Raw genomic sequence first — 18208 nt, 5'->3', positions numbered from 1 at the left:
AGCCTGTGCTCCTCACCATGCCTTGCCAGGCCAGACTTCATGTGCTTTTCATGGCATGAAATCAGTGTTGGGGGAATTCTGCCCAGCATCTCTGGTTAGCAGAGTGAATTGCTTTTATCATTTGCCAACATGTCACAGAAAAAAACAAAACAACAAAAAAATTAAAACTCCTGGCTCTAGATTTCCTATCAACCTGAAGTTTGGCTTGGTTACATATTATTTGAATATCTGACAATCTTATAAAAAGTCTAACGAGAATAAAAAAATTCTTCATTTATGCTAGCTCCTATGTTAGCTAAAAATCTCCTATTCCTACATAACAATGTGCCTGGGGAACTCGCTCACTGCCAGAAACTCATCTGAAAATGCTGAAAAGTCAGAATTTGGGGCCTATATACTGACTAATGTTACCAGCTGTGAGTCAGCTTGAACATCAGTAATATGATATTTCCCGCTACAATTTGATTTGGTTAAAATGTGTTTGAAGTTCACCCTTTTATTAACTGGAATTACCACCTCCTGTAACTGAACAGGCTGCTGGTGCAATCCAACTTCCCACCCGCCATTGGTGCATTTCCAGGCAACAAATACTCTTAAATTGATAACTACAGAAATAGGTCAAAATGTCTTTTCAATAGTTGCTAATATTCCTCTAATGCCCCATAGCCTCTCTGATTCTCGTGCTAACATTTTTTTTCGATGATTGCAGGAGCAACAACTGTTAAAGAGAAATGACCAGAAGAAAGGAAAGCTGGCTGGGGTGGATGGAGGTGCTCTTAGGAGTTCCCCTAATTATCAGACAGAAAAGCCAGATCTCCCTAGAGGCCCAAGGGCCCCAAACTCAGTTCCGCTATTGAGTTTGGTGACCTAGAAGAAAACCTGTGTCCCATCTGAGCCTCAATATTCTAATCTGTAAAAATAGGAGACTAGAGTTGACTGATTATTCAAATTTGTAAAATGCCCAGAGTTCACAGGAGGTAGAAGCCCTGACTTATCACAAAACATTTGGGTTTTAAATTTGTGTATAGTACTCTTATAATGTTACCTGTTAGGGCCTTGGCTATCCAAGATAGAAACTTATTTTCATACCAAAAAAGTAATACTGTGTCATATCTTCATAAGAGAGACCCTTTGCTATCACAGTGGGTTTATTTACTATGTAAACCTATATTCCCTCCCTCTCTTTCCCCCAGGAAGAAAGTTTGCTTCTCTGAGTTCACATCACATGTGTGATTACAGCAAGGACAGAAGTTTGAGGCTGTAGTGAGACCTGATTGTGGCACTATTCTCCAGCCTGGGTGACTCAGCCAGACTTCAACCCTTTAAAAAAAAAAAAAAGAAAGAAAGGGTTGGGGTGGGTATAGCCACATTGGGAACATAGCTGATTCTGAGGCTGCAAGAAGAAAAGTCCCCTTGTTAAAAAAAGTTTTCCAACACTTCTTCTGAGATGCAAACATGCCACAGAGGGGTTAAGCCATTCATGCCTTGATGCTGTAACCACTTCAACACCAAGAGAGTTATCTCAGTGTAAAGCAGTTTTGGACTGGAGCTGGAGGGAGGGATAGGGATAATTCTGGAACAAGGGAAGCTGAAGGAAGGAATCAGATTAACTAACACAAGGACCCTAGGCTCTGCTGGCAGAGGAGAAGATGAAGTGACTGACAAGGACTGAAAAGAACCCAGTCTGTATTGCAGTTTTTGCCCAGCGCCTTGTCTGGAGCTGGTAAACCACTAAAAAAATCCCTTGAGAGATACCATGGTTTATCAAAAATGCCTTTGGCTCTTCTGTTGCTCCATGGTTGTGCTGTTGCTCACCAGGAGGTCAGCAAACTACAGCCTACTTGGTTGAGGTTAGGGTAGTTTAATCTCCTATAAACTCACAAAGACTATCTCTCCATCAGATCCCTTCTGTTTTCCTTCCTTTCCTAGAGGAGGGAGGAAGAAATGTGTGAAAGTAAGGGCAAAGAAGAAGGAGGAGGAAGAGGTAGAAGAAATTAACCCTTCCTCAGCTTCCAAGTGAGTTAGGCTTCGTGTTAGGTGAGCATCTCTCTAGATCCTTCCAACAGCCCTGAAGATATTATTAGTAATAGGAAATATTTTATAGGCTTTAAGAGGCTAACTAGAGCTCAAGGTGGCCAGTCAGGCTCCTTGTTACACAGCACTCTTTTCTCAGCTCCTATAACATATGTATTTATATGTATATATTTGTCTTCTCCTCCTCCTTTTACTAATGGGTGCTTGAAAACAGGTTTAGGAGCCAGTCATGTGGAATTTATCTTTCAGGAACGTTGAACATCCCTTGAGTTATCCAACGCATACCTGACTAGGAGTCAGGAGGCCTACATGTTTGGGATTAAGGCTTGGTCCTAACAAACTGTCACCATGGACAGGCCCGTCCATCTTTGGGGTCTGCTCCAGGCCTTACAATCCTGTAATTCTCACTCACCAAGGTGATGGCGGGCATTAGTGTGTATGTGCAAAACTCAGCAAGAAGTAGTCTCCCTTAGATGCTATATGTAGACTGAAGCGAAGAACTGCCTCCTGCTAATGCCAGTTGTGTTTTGAGTAAGAAGAATAAAAGGATTGATCTGAACTGAAAGCAGAAGGGAAGATGAGGGGAAGGCCACAGAACACATAGCTAGCAGTGGCATTGGTGGGGGTCTGAGAGAGGCAGAAGCCCAGGGCCAGAGCTGAGAGATCAGCTTGTTTTTAGCACACACGGATGTGTTTGATCACATGATGGTTGGGAGGTACTTAGGCTAAGATAATCTTAATGTTAGGTGCTCATTTTAAAATCTCAATTTAATGACTGAAGTGTATTTTAATGATCCAATAAAGGCTAAAGCCCTCACTACTATGATACAACTATTTTTCCCAAGTATTCACTTCTTGCAAAATAAATAAATAAATAAATAAAAATAAAAAAAAAAACTTGACTGAGAGCTATAGCGTTTCTGATTACAAAACAAGATCACTTTGATCATAATCATCTCAAGGTGCTTGGAGGAAAGAAGGAGAGATGAGTTCTTCTGAACCACATTATGTGGACAGAAATCTTCAAAAAGTTTAATGGAGGAATTAACTTTTGAGGAATTGAAAAAGGGATCATTTTCAGTAAAAGAAAAAATGACCGATATGTTCAACTGGTATGCTAGGGAAAGATAAATTCTAGGCAAGACCAGCTCTATAATTTCTGGGGCTCAAGGCAAAATGAAAAAATGTAGGGCTCCTTATTCAAAAATTATTAAGAATTTCAGGACAGCAACAGAAGTACATTAAGCCAGGCATAGGGCCCATCCAAACATGGGACCTTGTGCAAGTGAACAGGTTGTATACCCATGAAGCTGGCCCTAGTTTTAGTTATTGTTTTTACCAAGCTATTCCAGTCCCAGAGCTACCAAGACCCAAATGGAAAAGCATGCACCACAACTCTCAAAACTCTCAGTTAACCCCTGTCTCCCTACGGTAAGGACACAACTGAATTCTGCAATAAGGATCAGAAAATCCTGGGGTCTGCCAACATATTTGATAGATTGCAACTGCACTGGCTTCTGCGACATTTGTCACAGTCGCTAATCCCTGCTTCTGTCACAACCTAAGGATGCCCAGGATATCAATGTCTGGGAATTCAAACATATTTTCTAAAAACACAAATTTATTTAAAAACAACAACAAAACAAGCAGAAGTCACTAAAAAGAAGCTGAGTCCCCTGGATGAAAGTCTGCTCTTAATGTCTTTCTGGCTTTACCTTGAGTAGGTCTTGGGTGTATGCACAGAGGTTCGGAAGTGCAGGTGAATTACCACAATAACTCTTTTCAGTTTGAGAAAAAATAGTGGAAACAGGAGAATCTGGTCATAGTCCAGCAGAAACTCCCTCATTTCACTGACAGTATGCTTGCTCCCTTTCTTATTATGCTAAGTTGAAGTGATGATTTCACTCTCCATGGAAGCTAAGTTTCTCTTTCCTGGATGCTTGGAATGGGCCTGGGGAAAAGCTATTGGAGAGTAACATCATGTCTAAAAAATGTATGTATGTATGAAGAAAGGAGAGATTTAAAGAGCTCAGACCAACATCAAAGGAATAACAGCAGTCCAAAGTGAAATGAATGTGGCCTCTTTTCCAATGATCTTAGGGACTTTATATATACTTAGCCTACTTCTTGAGTGGATAGACCAGTAGCTTGGCAGATGCCTAGGATGTTTGTACAGGATGAAACTTAATTCTGTCCTTTCTAGTTATCTTTGTCCCATTAAAGAAAAATATCTAATATAGAGAACCAGTTCACTCCTACAGCCAGAATTATACTTTGACACTAGACCAATTGCTATATCCTTGATTTAGGATTTTTAAAAAAGATATCTATTGGCAAAGCTAATCTTTTATTTGGCTTAATAGGTTTGTACTGCTCTGAATAAGGCCATTAGGGTCCATAAGTAGATGGAAATGTGTTTGAATCTCTATAATCATGCTTAGATTTCAAAAGCCTTCCATTTCACAGAGGTGACGTAGGCTCAGTCATCATTTTCAAGTGTTTTAACAAATGGTAATTAGCAGAAAAGGTCTTACTTTTTTTTTTTAAAAAAAGTGACTGACCTTCACAACAGATGCACACATAAAACTCGGATTCATTTATTTTAAAATCATTCTCCCCTGCTGTAAATAGATAGCTACAATATATACATTAATATATGTGTGCACAATCAACCTTAGCAATACTGCTGTGAAGTAGATGAGGATAGATGGTTTTCTATTTATTTGACAAATACACTATTACACAGATAGGTTAAGCGATTTGTCCTGTAAGGAAGGGTGGAGCCGGGGGAAAAAAAATCCTGCCACATCCGCTCTTACATTATACCACTATGGAATTGGGTATCCTTTATTGTTTTTGAGTGACTTGATCTAAATAATGGGTAATGTAATTTTCCTGAAAAAAATTTCACTATTTCTCTCATTCCCTCTTACTTTCTTCCTCTCTCTGCTTCTCCTCTGAGATTATTATAAACTATTGATAAATGTGGTTGCTCTAAATTTACACTTGCTCTTCATGGGCTTTGATGGGTTTCAGCTCCTAAAGAGAGCACAAGGGGAGAAAAAAAGCTCATTTCTGAAAGGCAAAAGGATAGATAACGCTGGAACAGTTTATTTGAATTAATGTCACTATAAAGTTGATACTGGTACGAGTGATGTCTTGGACCCTCCTCTCGCAAGAGCTAGTCCAAAGGCTCTGAAGCGATACCACAGGAAGGAACAGCTTTTTGGAGGCAGAACCTGCTCATCAACACCCTGCTATTCTCCTGGGATCTCAGACAAAAGCCAGAGCTTTCTGTGCACCTTCCTGTTGAACTGCTTTAACTTGGAACTATCCTCAACATTAGGGCTGTCCCCTGTGAGTCCCTGACATTAGATGGTCTTTCTCTATTTTGACACATATTTGCATATCACTTATGGTGACATATTTGATAAAAAATGGGCCTCAGGGTTTTTTGGCCAGGGGAAAACTATTTTGCTATTATTTTAACTCTTTATTACCTCTTTTGTCGATTATTTGTGTGACTAAAAAGATTTCTTGCCTCTTGTCATGCTTCTGGTTACTGTTTCCCAATGTCATCTGGTAAATGCTTAGAAAATACAATTTTATTTTGATAAATTCTAAACAAAACATAATTATGAAGAAAAACCAACAGAGACAAGCATATAATGAATTTTGAAGCTAAATATAATAAATAGTTCTGAATTTTCTGCCACTCTGGCTCACTTAGAATGTAACATTGCTGACAAATTAGTTATTCATGCTGTTTTTTTAAAAATCAGGGGCAAAATTATAAGTTTCATTTCTCCTGATAGGAGCTGTAACCCCTGTAGCATGATAACACTTGAGTAATGTTTGCTATGTGAAACTGGCTTCGGTGATTTCTCCTAAAGGAAACTGCACTATCAAAATCTTCATCAAGGCTGCTTCTGTTTAAGACCCACTGCACTACGAATGTCCCTGTACCCGTCAGAACCTTGGCTGGCTGTCATCCCATCAAGCACCCTGTCTGCAGTTGCCACTCAGACACGTAACGCGTGTGTTTGGGGACAACGCGCAGTGGAATGGGAAGGGATACAGAGCTCTGTTGTACCACTACATTTATTGTAAGGAACTACTTATGTGGCAACTGCTTTGCTCTTTTATATTCTAGGCAACACAGTGGTGAATATAATTCATAATGAACATATTCAACATTTTTTCCATCAGTTCAATACATTATTCATAAATATTAGAGACGGAAAGACCTGGAAGATTATTGAGTCCAAACCTCCTTTTTGTAACTCCTTTTCCCCTAACTGTTGATGGTAGCTCAAAAAATCCAAACCAAAACCAAAACAAAAAAACACCACCAACAAAACAAAATAAACCAAACAAACAAATAAAGTATAAACACACAAGGAAAGCAACAAATTTACAAATTTTATAAGTAAAGTGAAAAGCTCCAAAGCCTGTGTTTGGTGGGGGTTGTGGAGGGCAGGATTGACACTGATGGAGCTCGCTGAAGACTAGGAGTATGGATGACTCTTTGCTTTGAAGACAGGCCAAGGGAGGGAAATGTCAGTTTCCCCCTTTTAGATAACAATTCAAGGTAAAGCCCAAGAGGCAATACCAAGTTCTTGGCCAAGTGTTAACTATCCATCTCTACAGCCTGTTGTGAACTCAGGCACTCTTCTCAGGACTCAGGCACTCTTCTCTTCATTTAGAACTTGAGATACTAATGCTAATGATAAAAAGAAAATGTATAAATGAAGAGAGAGTGAAAACTACTAGAGAATGCTCCCTGGGATTATCTGTACTATCAAGATAGGAAAACTTTGCAGATGCTACTGTCTCTCTAGAGGAATAAATGCTTGCATTTTAATATTCTCAGCAGCTGGTTCCTGTTGAATGCCATCAGGATGATTCAGCCACCCACCAGGAACACCAGTAACAGCAAGTGCACACACAGAAATCTGCAAAACTTTCTTCTCTTGATGCCAACACCATTACTCTGGCAAAGTCAAAATCCTTTATTGAATTACCAGTTCTACTAAATGTGACCTTGTTCCCCTCACAAATACCAGCTCATTCTCAAATAAATGGAACTTCTGGCTGATTAAAATGCAACATTCCTCCCGACTTGAGCACACCCTGCTGTCAGTCTCTCCTCTGCCGTGTTCATGTGATCTACCTCTTTTTCGTTTTCTTGCTATTCACTGAAACCTTGAAGGACTGGCAAGATCCATACACACTCAAAGTCCACTTTGTATGTTGCTCTGCTAACAGCTAAACCCATACATTTAATGCTATATCTCTACCCTTTCATGTCTTAAGTTATTTTATCATTTCCATTTTTTAGACATTTTCTATTTCCACAGAATGTGTTTGTATGTCTGGAAAAACAGAAATGTGTAGCTGAACTGCATTTACCAATGACCTCATTAATATAGAATTACGATGCCATATTCAAGCTAGAGAAAAATGCTATACTTGCCCCCTTCTTCAAATTTAGACCAGATTACACACTAAAGGGAAGAAAATGCCAAAGATGACAGCTAGCTATCAAAAAAATCTCACTGTCTCATTTTCAGGTCTCCAAAGTAAAATCTAAGGACATTCAACACAGATTCAGGTGCTCTCAACAGTCATGAAAATATATGGCTGAAGAGGGAATCTATAAATGTAATGAATACACAATTGGCTTATAACAGATGCAACCAAAATTAAATTCGATATCTTGACCTGCTCTCCAAAGTGAAAGTTTCTAGTTTAGGCTACAGGCAGAGGTATAACAAGCTCATTAATCACATGAACCAGAAAAATAAGCTGACACTTCTGGAGACGCCGCAAAGAGCAACCTTAAGCGGTTGGGGGTCTGTGGGGAACTTGAAAAATCATGTGGCTCCCACAGTCCACAGCAAGCAACACTATTGTATTTTACAATGTACATGGGTCAGGCAATGGCCATGACCACCACTATTTTAAACTTCCAGGACAGGATTATAAGGATCTTTGTAGGGAAATAATAGGTCCAATATGGACTTTTATAAAAAGATTCAATATATTTTTATTAGGTTCCTGTTACGTAAAAATCATTGTGTTCATTGCATGAGGAGATAATGAATTAGGTCAATCTATGACCTTGAGAAGTATATAAATGGGAAGGAACCACAGGCAGGGGAATATTAATAAGTAATAGTAGCAGGAACACTAACAGCAATGCTGAGTGATAACCTTGTACCAGTCATTCTGCTCAGCACTTTACATACTACATTTCATGGAACTCTTACAGTATCCCAGGAAGGCAGATGTCATTTTTCTCCTTACAGATGTGGAAAGTGAGGCCCCGTAAAATTCAGTACATTGCCTAAATTATGTAGACCTGTTCCTTACATTACAAATAAATACATAAATGGCTTGCATATAAAATGAAATATGACAGGGGTCATTAAAAGGTACAAAGTGTTGTAGAAATAAAGAAGGCAGAATGTGTTTCTATTTGGGAATACTAGAGGAAAAAGAATATGGATGGGAAAATGCGTGTGCTTAGGAAACAAGGATTAGTCCGGTTTGTAATGTTCATAAACCTGTTGAATCATCAATGTCTCATTAGAACTCATACTTTGATAAGACAGTAAAATATACCAATCTGTACAGGAAGATTTCTACAAAGAAATACTTCTTTCCAAAAGATCTTCTGACTACAATTTCTCAGAAGTTTTCTTTTCTTGTTATTTATTTTTTGGTGGGGATAGAGGGAGAAAAAAGGTGAGATACAAGACTATCGAGGTCTGGGCAGCAGTGTTAACTCCAGTGTCTCTAGGGAGTCCATGCATCTGGGTGCATTCTGTTTCATTCCTCAGAATGCCTTATCCTCATCACACATATTTGTCCCTGCCACATCTGAGGTGAGGTTACTGGCACAGAAATAGAAACCCTGAGGGTCTGGTTTCTTCCACTTCTTCAAAGTGGGATATCACTTACTTTTTATTTTTATAAATTAGTTTCAGTGGTCAGTCTTTTGGCATAGGAGTACATCAAGAAAACGTGAGCTACAAAACTTGAGTTCTGGTCCCAGTTTTGCCTTGCTCATCTTGAAAAGATTTTATCTCTTCTCTGTTTAAGTTTTCTTAAGTTCTCTCTTAAGTTTTCTTATTGGCAAAATGAGTAGTTTAAGCCTGAATATCATTTCTTAATCTGTTGGACAACTCCCTCACCAATTTTTTTTGATAAAAATAAAACCTCGTTTTAATATAAATCTTGCTACTCTTCCCTATTTAAAATTCCTGGTTCACAGAATACAATATACAGTACCATTAGTTCAGATAATTTTGTAGAGATTTACTTTCTCTATTTTGTTAAGTTTTTCTTGTAAATTTTGTTTTCTAAATGTAAACCATTGTAATACATATGTATTTTCAAATTCTACATGGTCCTTGACCAGATATTCCAATATTCCTTTCTGAAGAGTTGGTTAACCCACTCACCCATATTGAGATATCTAAAGCTTCTTCAAGCTCCAAGATACAGTGATTATGATTCTATAATGCTGACATTTGCTTTGTCAACACTTAAAGCAGAACTTTTCAACTTCAAACAATAACATAATAAGTTGCTGTCACAATTACACTTATATAAATCTTTAAGCAGATGTGCATAACAGCTCTTTACAACTACTATCACACTGGACAACCAAAGCTTATGATGTTGTTATAAATCCCTGCAGCAGTAAATTCTACAGTTAATTATATCCTATAGGAAAAAGTACTGTCCATTTTTAGAATTGATTGACTCTTACTTTCCATATCTGTTAATTTTGCACCCAGCTATAGGCTTTAAATAGCTCCCATAACTTTACTCATTAGCCCCCACTCTGTCATGACTTCTATGTCCCACCCTTCTGACCTTGCCCATTGAGTTCACTCTTACTGATGTAATCAAACGTGCTTCATTGTAGTTACATTCGTCACAGTGCTCATTAGAATTATCATCATTCCTACAGCACCTCAGTTCAATGAAACTGTTTGCCTGTGCAATTTGTTGTTATTTTAAGTTCTTCAGCTAGAATTTAAAAAATCTAGATGGACAATTTTATTTTATCTGACCAATAAATACCTACCCAGTCAAGTGACTCTGAAAAATTGGTAAGAAATTTATTAGAGCAAAATCTTAAGTCTAGAGAGAATTCTGTAAACTTGGACAGCAGCATTTCACTGACCTTGAATCCACAGGTTCAAAATTTATTAGTGTCAAGTTAGTCTTTTAAAACAATCCATTAAAGCAATAAGCATAAAATATGTATGATTTCTATTTATGTATGTGTTGAATTTAATAAATTAGTCAGGAGTCGAGGTATTTTTAAAGAAATATTAAATCTGTTCCACATTGAGCAATTAACTGACTTTCTAACCTTAAATATTCTTTTGCTGTAGTTAAAACCTTTTCTCTTTTTAAAATAAACAGAGTACGTAAACTGTAAGGTGGCAATGTAGTTCACTGTGACAATCTATATATTCCTTAATGTTTGTTCTTTTTATGGTCATGGTATGTAGAAGTAAATAAATGTATAATAGTTTAAAGTCCAGGAATTTTTGCCCAACTAAATTCTAAACACATAGCTTAAATAAAGGGTTGAAAGCTTGGCATCTCATCATTGCTGTTTATATGTTATAAGGTTTGCAGTGCCACCTTATAAAAGATATAGTTGTTTATTTTCATGTTCAATAAGTAGTGTAGGGTTTCAGGACTGAGAATGGATTACAGATTGTTCTCTCCTGGTTATTTTTGGCTTTAAGTATATTGATCATTTTATCATTTTCTTGTTTTAAACTACTTTAAACACAGCACAAATGTTATTCTCATCATGCCAGAAATGGGTTTGGAATTGATTCTGAGTTTCCATCAATTTTACTCTTTGCTCTTTGTGAGAAGTTTTTCACTTGCTTAAATTTGAAAGAATAGTTTTGTTTAAAAGATGTCACAGTACAACATTTAGAGAGCCTTAGCTGCCCAGAAAAACTCAGATTTTCTGCTTTACAAAAGAATAAAAATCATTGCATTTATTACCATGGACTTTATTGAAATCAGTGAAGAATATTCATACGAATACAGTTTCACGAACTTCCTCTCTCTCTTTCTTCATGTAAGTGTTTGACAAAAGCATGTATCTTCTGAGAAGCCGGCCTGATTGGTCCAGGTTGGCACTGTTTCAGTATTTGGCCTACGGCGGCTGCTTAGGAATAATTTCGTCTCATCCTCTCTATTTTCCTGGACTGTATCAAACTCAGACACGTGGTATGCAAAGGAAATCCAAGTCTTTTAAAAATGCTATTTCTTTTGGTACTAAAGCCAAGACCATTTCTACTTTGGCCAAATGATCTTATCAAGATTTAACAAGAGATATTCAGTAATATCTCCAATCTGTGAGAAGACATTCCACTAAGGAAGATAATTTATTACATACAGTTTACATATATTTCTGCACTTGGTACCAGGAAGAGACATGATCAAACTTATTCTATTGGTACCCAAAACAATGTAACACTGACAAAAATTTTGTGGCAATTATTCATTTCAATTAATTTAAAAAGAAATAAACAAGTAGCTCTTCCCCCATTAAAACAGACACTGGAAATCTAATTTCAGTCATTGCTGAAAATATTTTGGCTTCCACAAAGGCACCTTACTAACACACCTACTTTGCCCTCCATTGCGCTGTCACAATTCAGAGCTTGTAACATTTTATTCAGGTTCTCTGGACTAATTAGATGAAACAACTGCATTACAGTATTAAGATGCTTTTGCAGAATCAAATGAAAGGAGTTCTGCACAGTTTGGATAGCGTGGAAGATCTGCAATAAATATCACCAAAATCCTGCAAGTGCAGTATATTTTTCTACATTTACAAATTAGCTAATGAATAAGTGTATTCCACAATAACTGCTAGGATTTAATTTCACACTTAAGAATATCAACAAACACAGGGAGAAATTTAGATAGGTAAACTCCATTTCCCTTCCCACCCCACCCTTGTGCTCCTCCGCACTGTTTGCATTTCAGAACAAATGCTTCATGTCTCTCGAAAAGCGCCAGGAAATCTCTTCTCTAGCTATGCAGGCCTCAATTTTATGTGTGTAGTATGACACACCTTAAAAGAGAGCCCCACAAACTAGAGTGGGACGTTAATTTAAATACAGACTTAAGGAGAAGAGCTCCATCTACTGAATCAGTTAGATCATAGTGTGTACCCTATAGTTATCCCATTCACTACTTTCAACCACTTAGAGGCTCTGGAGAGAACAGAAAAGTTACAGACCTGAGCAACCACAAAAAACAGCTTTGAGCCTAATGCCATTTTGGATATTTCTCAGATACCCTGAGCCCCTTTCCTTTGCCCTTCCGATTTTCAAAGCTTTCCATGTTGCAATATAAAATAAAAATGGATGTTTTGCTATATGAACCATCTCTTGGAGGTAGAAAGTCATTGGTTGTTGAAGGAAACGCCTCAGACAGTTGAAGAGAAAGCTCCAGAAAGAAAATCTCTACCTGGCAGGTTGGGCAGCCTAGGTAAGAAGTGAAAAGAAGAGTAGCCTACTTACTCCTCCTGCCTTGCACCGCTGCTGGGGAAGCCTGCAGCCACCCAGGATCAGCTCTTCTGGCCTCTCCCCGGCTGCACAGTATTGTTGTGGCATTGGGGATTTGCTGTGGCTTCGTAAGATTATGGGGATGTGCTTCAGCAAGCCAAAAAAGTCACAAACAAAATTCAAGGGGAAAAAAAAGTATAAAAACAGCTGATCTTACTGGAGAAGCTCTTGGCATTTTCCTACATATGCCACAATTTTCTTTGGTATTTCCTGGTTCTGTGATCAGAAAAATTATCATATCATATTTATTATTGTTGTTTTTTTCAGGGTTGCTGGTAGTGACGGGCGGTACAGTGAGGGCAAACAGATGGATCGAGGAGAAGCAAAGTAAAGATTACTTCTCCCACTTGTTTGAAAGCTTTCCAAGAGATTGCAGGTTAAAAAGTCTCTCCTTCAGAATACTGAAGACATACAGATATCATATATAGGAAAAGGTGGCCATACTCCTTCTAGATTGGGAAAGAAAAAAACTTCTGACATAGTTAACAGATTTGGAACAAAGCAAACTGTATCAGAAAAAACTTAAACGTTCACATAAAATTCAGCAGCGTATAAGACTTACAAAAATACTTTATAAATTAAGATAAAATATTTGACTATAAATAGGTGTTAAGTATATATATAACTGGATAAAAGCAATTTCAGTGAATTTTTTTATTATAGAAAAATAAAATATAATGAATTAACAAAAGTTTTACAGTAACGCTAAGCTTTTCTCTTGTAGATTAAAATAGAATTAATGTAAGTGTAAAGTGGACTCATGTATCCCTGTGGGTGTGAATGTATATATATACCTGCACAGGTATTACTGACTGACACTGAAAGGTAATATGTTGCAAAGAAATTCAAACTTTGAGAATTATTTTAAATTGGGTGTTTAAAATATCAGCATTAACCTGGCAGGTTTCTTTATCTTTCTTTTTAACACATTTTCAGGTTCTGTTTTAAAGCACGAAAAGAAAAACAGATTAGAAAAGCATTGCACATCAATAAGTATTTTGTAAAATAATTCATTTGCATTTATTAGAATATTCAGTTTTCAAAAAACGGCTAATTGGATTTTCTTCAAGCCTTTTCAAGACAAGTTCAGTTCTGTGTCAAGGATAACTATGAGAAATTTCACCTCAAAAGGTAATTGGTTTGGGTAGTTATAAAGGCCTGAAAAACAAGATTATCTCCACCATAACTATAACAAAACAGCTAATGAGTAAGTATATTCTGGTAAGAATCGATAAGAATTGCAAAGCCTGAGAGGGTCATCGCAGACTTGAGAAAGGTAACCAAGTGAGGAAACATCAAACAGAGTTAAAGCATTCTGAAAAACGGAAAGTGTTAATAATCACTGACAGGCAAGAATATTCTTCGATAGTGATGACAACAACAAAACAAAACAACTAAAAACAACTGGAAATACACATCTCCAGAGGCAAAGTATGACTACTTATTAAGCAAGAGGAGAACCTGCTTCTTTGTCATTCCCTTTGGAAGCCTAGGTTTATAAAAAAAAAAAAAAAAAAAAAAAAAAAAGGTTGCACAAAAGATACATGTGTTCATTTTCTGGTATTATTACAGGCCCACCTAGATTTAGCTTTCGATTCCAGATGAGATCAGGCATGTTCAGACTAGCACATCTTTGCTCTGTAAGCACAGAGCTGCTATCATTTCACTGGCAAATTCTCGTATCCCCAAATTTATGCACAATAGATACCCTTTAAAATCTGCAAATTTTCTATTTCAGTGAAATACCTCATTGAGTTAATTTTTTTTCTTAATTTACGCTGCTAGTATTAAGCTGAAAAGTTAAGGCAGGCAACTCCTATAAAAAGGAAAGTTGAATAGTACTTACCCTAAGTGTAATGTGCAAGCCTTAATGGGGCAATTTGCTTTTGCCTATGATATTTAGAAAGGTGTCCAGGTCTAAACTCAGCTCTCGCCTTTTTCCCTTCTGGAAAACTGAACAGACCCACAGAAAGTGCCTCTGCGAAAGATCACACAAATCAACAGCCTTACCTGTGGCCATTCAGAAGACTGCACTTTGGTGTGTGTTTAAAACTATGAATAAAGTCAGATACAGCGCATGCTCAGCAGGCAATTTAAAAATATTTATAACATTGTTGTTTCAAAAACAAATTTCCTCAAACAAAGCAAAACTCACATTTTTTTATCCATGCCAAGTTTAACGTTCTGAGACAAAGCTGTTTTGGAGTTTTCCGCTGAAGGAAAAAAGGCTTTTAAAATTTTTTGTTGAACGAAAAATAGTTCTCTCTTCCCTTTTGGGTATGCTTAAAGGGGTGGAATAAATTTTTCTCCAAGTTTCAACAAAATTCACCTCTGCCTATGATAAGGCATTGCAAATTTAAGGTCTGTAAAAAACAATTTTAGAGAAACTAACAAGAAACTAAAAACTATGGGTTTAAAGAATGTAATGGTCATCTGAACTTTCAAGGCAGTCTTGCATGTAACTATACAAAAATTATATCCTGATATAAACAGGATATATTATGTATAGATAAGAATAATGTGTATACAACCATATGCATACCTAGAGAAGTTTTATTTTTCTTTTGCTAACTAAAATCAGAACTCTTTAAAACTGAAAAAGAAATACAACAGAAATTTAGGAGAAACCCAGTAATAATATCAGCACAATTCCTCTGTTTTTCATAGCAAGCATGGAAAAGAAGGCAATCATAACAATTGATTAAATTTTGAGATATATAAAATAAAAATTTGATAAAATAAGGTTTTTAAAGTATGAATTGCAGTAGAAATGCCTGTTTGTTTCGTTCCTGGTTGGAAATTTCTTTCTCCTCCTTGAATATCCCTAAGCATTCCATTTTACCATCACCAAACCCTGAACAGCTCGCAGATCTCACAGATCTTATTTAAATCTCGTACTTAATTCTTAAGTCTCTGAATGAATTTCAGCTCCTGCTCTACTTTCCAAGGGTGCTCAGCTGGCCTCACAAAAGCTCCACAGACACATCGTTCACTATCTCTGATGCTTTCAAGCTTAACAGAGGGTGCCAAAAAAAAAAAAAAAAAAAAAAAAAAAAAAATCAACGATTAAAAAAAGTTTATTAAAGTGAAACTAGGATTGCAAATTTGAAGAAGTTGCTTCTACTTTTATTTCTCTCTCAACTCAGCACAGGTGTTTCCTAACTTATACTGCCCTGCATGCTGATGAAGGGGAGGGTTAAATTAAGGTGAGGGAGTGGGCCAAGCGCAGACCAACAAGCATTTAGGATCTCCAGCCTCATGTGTTAATGGATGTGTTTAAAAATGGACCCCCCAAAAAGCCTAGAATGAGGTTTCTTTTTGGCAAATAATTAAACCAGTATACTGAAATAATTAAAGCTTTGTCTTTAAATAAAGCATCAGATCAACAGAACAAAAACAAAGATAAAAATTGCACACACATATGCATGCGCGCACACACGCTCTGACACACACAGATACGCAAAACTAGTGGGTGAGGGGAGAAGGAAATTAAATAAAAGAAAACAAACAGAGTCCTAACAGGCCATTCTCCGAAAAGGAATCTAAATAAAAAGTCATATGATATCTGATAGTGCAGGACACGTCGCCAAGAACTGGAGCGGATTGCCTACAGGAAGAAAGGGCCAGTGTATTCCAGCTCAAAGAGCTTTTCTTTCCTCCTCCTCTATTTTTTCCCCTTTTCTCCTCGACTGTGAATGTGTTACTCTCAGGTCAGATCCACGAAGAATCCCAGAATGACAGCTATCACCTGTCACTGTACTCTTGGCGGCACAACTAGCTGATAGGAGCTGCCTGAGCTGGGATCAAGAAGAGCTAGTGCAGCTTTCAGTAACAGCCTCTTCTCCTAGTCCCTCTGCTCCTTTCAAAGACCCCCTTGGTCACATCAAAAACAGACCAAAAGGAAAAAGAAAAAAGAAAAAAAAGCGGGGGGGGGGAACCAAATGAAAAATTAAAAATGCAGGGACAACAGCCCACAGCAACAAAAGAATTCGGGGGAAAAAAATAAAATACAAGCAAAATGGAAAAAAACAAAAACAAAAACAAAACAACTCTTGCCTTCAATATAAAACTTTTTAAAGACTGAGTTTCTCTTATCTGGATGACATTCTTTTTAAAAGTATTTTTCTCCTTAGGAACTATTAAAAGCATTAAAAAATTCTACAAAAATACAGAAAACTCTGAAAGCAATTCAAGAATTTTCCTAAAGAAAACATGTAACTGTAAGAAGTGAGTTACCCTGGAAAATTCTGGATTTGCCAAAAGTTCCCTTAGTTCTAATATCTTTCAGCGAGTTCAAGTGCTAACACTGGCCACCTAGTACTTGTTTTTTCTCTGAGGGTCATGACTGAGGCAACACATACATAGTAAGGTTTCCCGAAAAGACTCCTTGTTATCAAGTTACTTCAAACATAAGGCACTCACACCTCCCAGCCAGGAGGGTTTTTTGATGAAGCATCAAACTCTGCCCTGATATATATTACATCCTTAAGAAGCAGTTACATAAATGCATTCTATAATTATGGAAAATGTATATATTTTCCCCTACATTTTCCCTCCCCAGGGATATGAATAGATTTTATTTTCAGTTAATAGAAAAAAAAAAGAAAAGAGTTTCTGATTCTTGAAACAACTGTTGTAGCTGTTTTCCACTTAGCAAAACAGTTATCTGTAGTTAGGAATGGTACATAATATATATTTAAGGGTTTTTGTACAGCTTGAGAATTGTTCCCCTTGTTTAGTTTTGTATCTATAATGTACCTTAAAAAGATTTCTAAGTGACAATCAACATATAAATGCATTAAGAGGAGAACTTTCAGAAAGAAAACATTATCCTGGGTTTATAAATCCAGGATATTAGCATAAAGATATAAATGTACAGCATATATAAAAGAAAAATTGTTTACTACATTTTACACATACAGTTCACATATGATTTCTTTTTTCTTTTGTTGGAGCATTAATTTGAAAATGATAAGCATTCTGAAATGTTTGCTATAACACAAATTCATGGTAAAAATATACATGCATAGGCAAAAATTGAAATGGAGAACACAAAGCTACGTGGCAATCAGAATCGTTGACAAAATCTCCATCTAGACTATATTTTGCTTGAACTAGTGTATCATAGATGGGGCAAGTAATCTCTCTGGGGGTTTTGTCATTTACATAATTAGAAACAAGAATAAAATACAAATATCTGCTCCCTTACTATCTTTTCTTAATAACTGACAAGTCACACAAGTGGTACCTTTTAAACAGATGGATGCAAAAACTTGTGAGATCGAATGAACTGATGTACCCCATTGGTATTTTGGGAACCCAAATTCCATAATTAACTTTTTACTCAAGTGGCAAAAGTAGAAGATGTTCTAGTCACCAAATGGATTATTTGATGGACTTTGGTTCTTTCTTCCACAAGATTTTGGCGACCCAGAAAGGGTAAAGAGATGATAACAGAAGATGCATCCTGAACAACTTTTATTGTGAGTAAAAAAAAAAATAGCATAAAGTGAGCATAAGAACAGTTGGATTTGGAAAGATTAAAAGAG

The 18208-nt window shown here is 36.9% G+C and overlaps 1 protein-coding gene and 1 long non-coding RNA gene across 51 annotated transcripts in view; one reads left to right on the top strand and one right to left on the bottom strand.

Annotated features, from left to right (window-relative positions):
- The window catches only part of LOC105470366 (zinc finger and BTB domain containing 20), an 814500-nt gene that overhangs the window by 101291 nt on the left and 695001 nt on the right, over window positions 1–18208 (bottom strand). The window contains exon 1 of one of the 50 annotated variants that reach the window (XM_011722261.3): window positions 14506–17898. The exons of the other annotated variants lie outside the window; for them this stretch is intronic. The gene's annotated coding sequence lies outside the window, so the exon portion shown is untranslated. Of the gene's footprint in view, window positions 1–14505; window positions 17899–18208 lie in introns of those variants that run through there. 50 annotated transcript variants of the gene reach the window in all.
- Window positions 18055–18208, top strand: part of LOC139360989 (uncharacterized) — a 30703-nt gene continuing 30549 nt past the window's right edge. The window contains exon 1 of the long non-coding RNA XR_011618574.1: window positions 18055–18142. This is a non-coding gene — a long non-coding RNA (uncharacterized lncRNA). The remainder of the gene's footprint in view (window positions 18143–18208) is intronic.

Source organism: Macaca nemestrina, chromosome 2, assembly GCF_043159975.1.
Source record: "Macaca nemestrina isolate mMacNem1 chromosome 2, mMacNem.hap1, whole genome shotgun sequence".
Lineage (NCBI taxonomy): Eukaryota > Metazoa > Chordata > Mammalia > Primates > Cercopithecidae > Macaca > Macaca nemestrina.
Note: the sequence above shows the minus strand (reverse complement) of the source record. Positions and strands in the feature narration are given on the sequence as shown.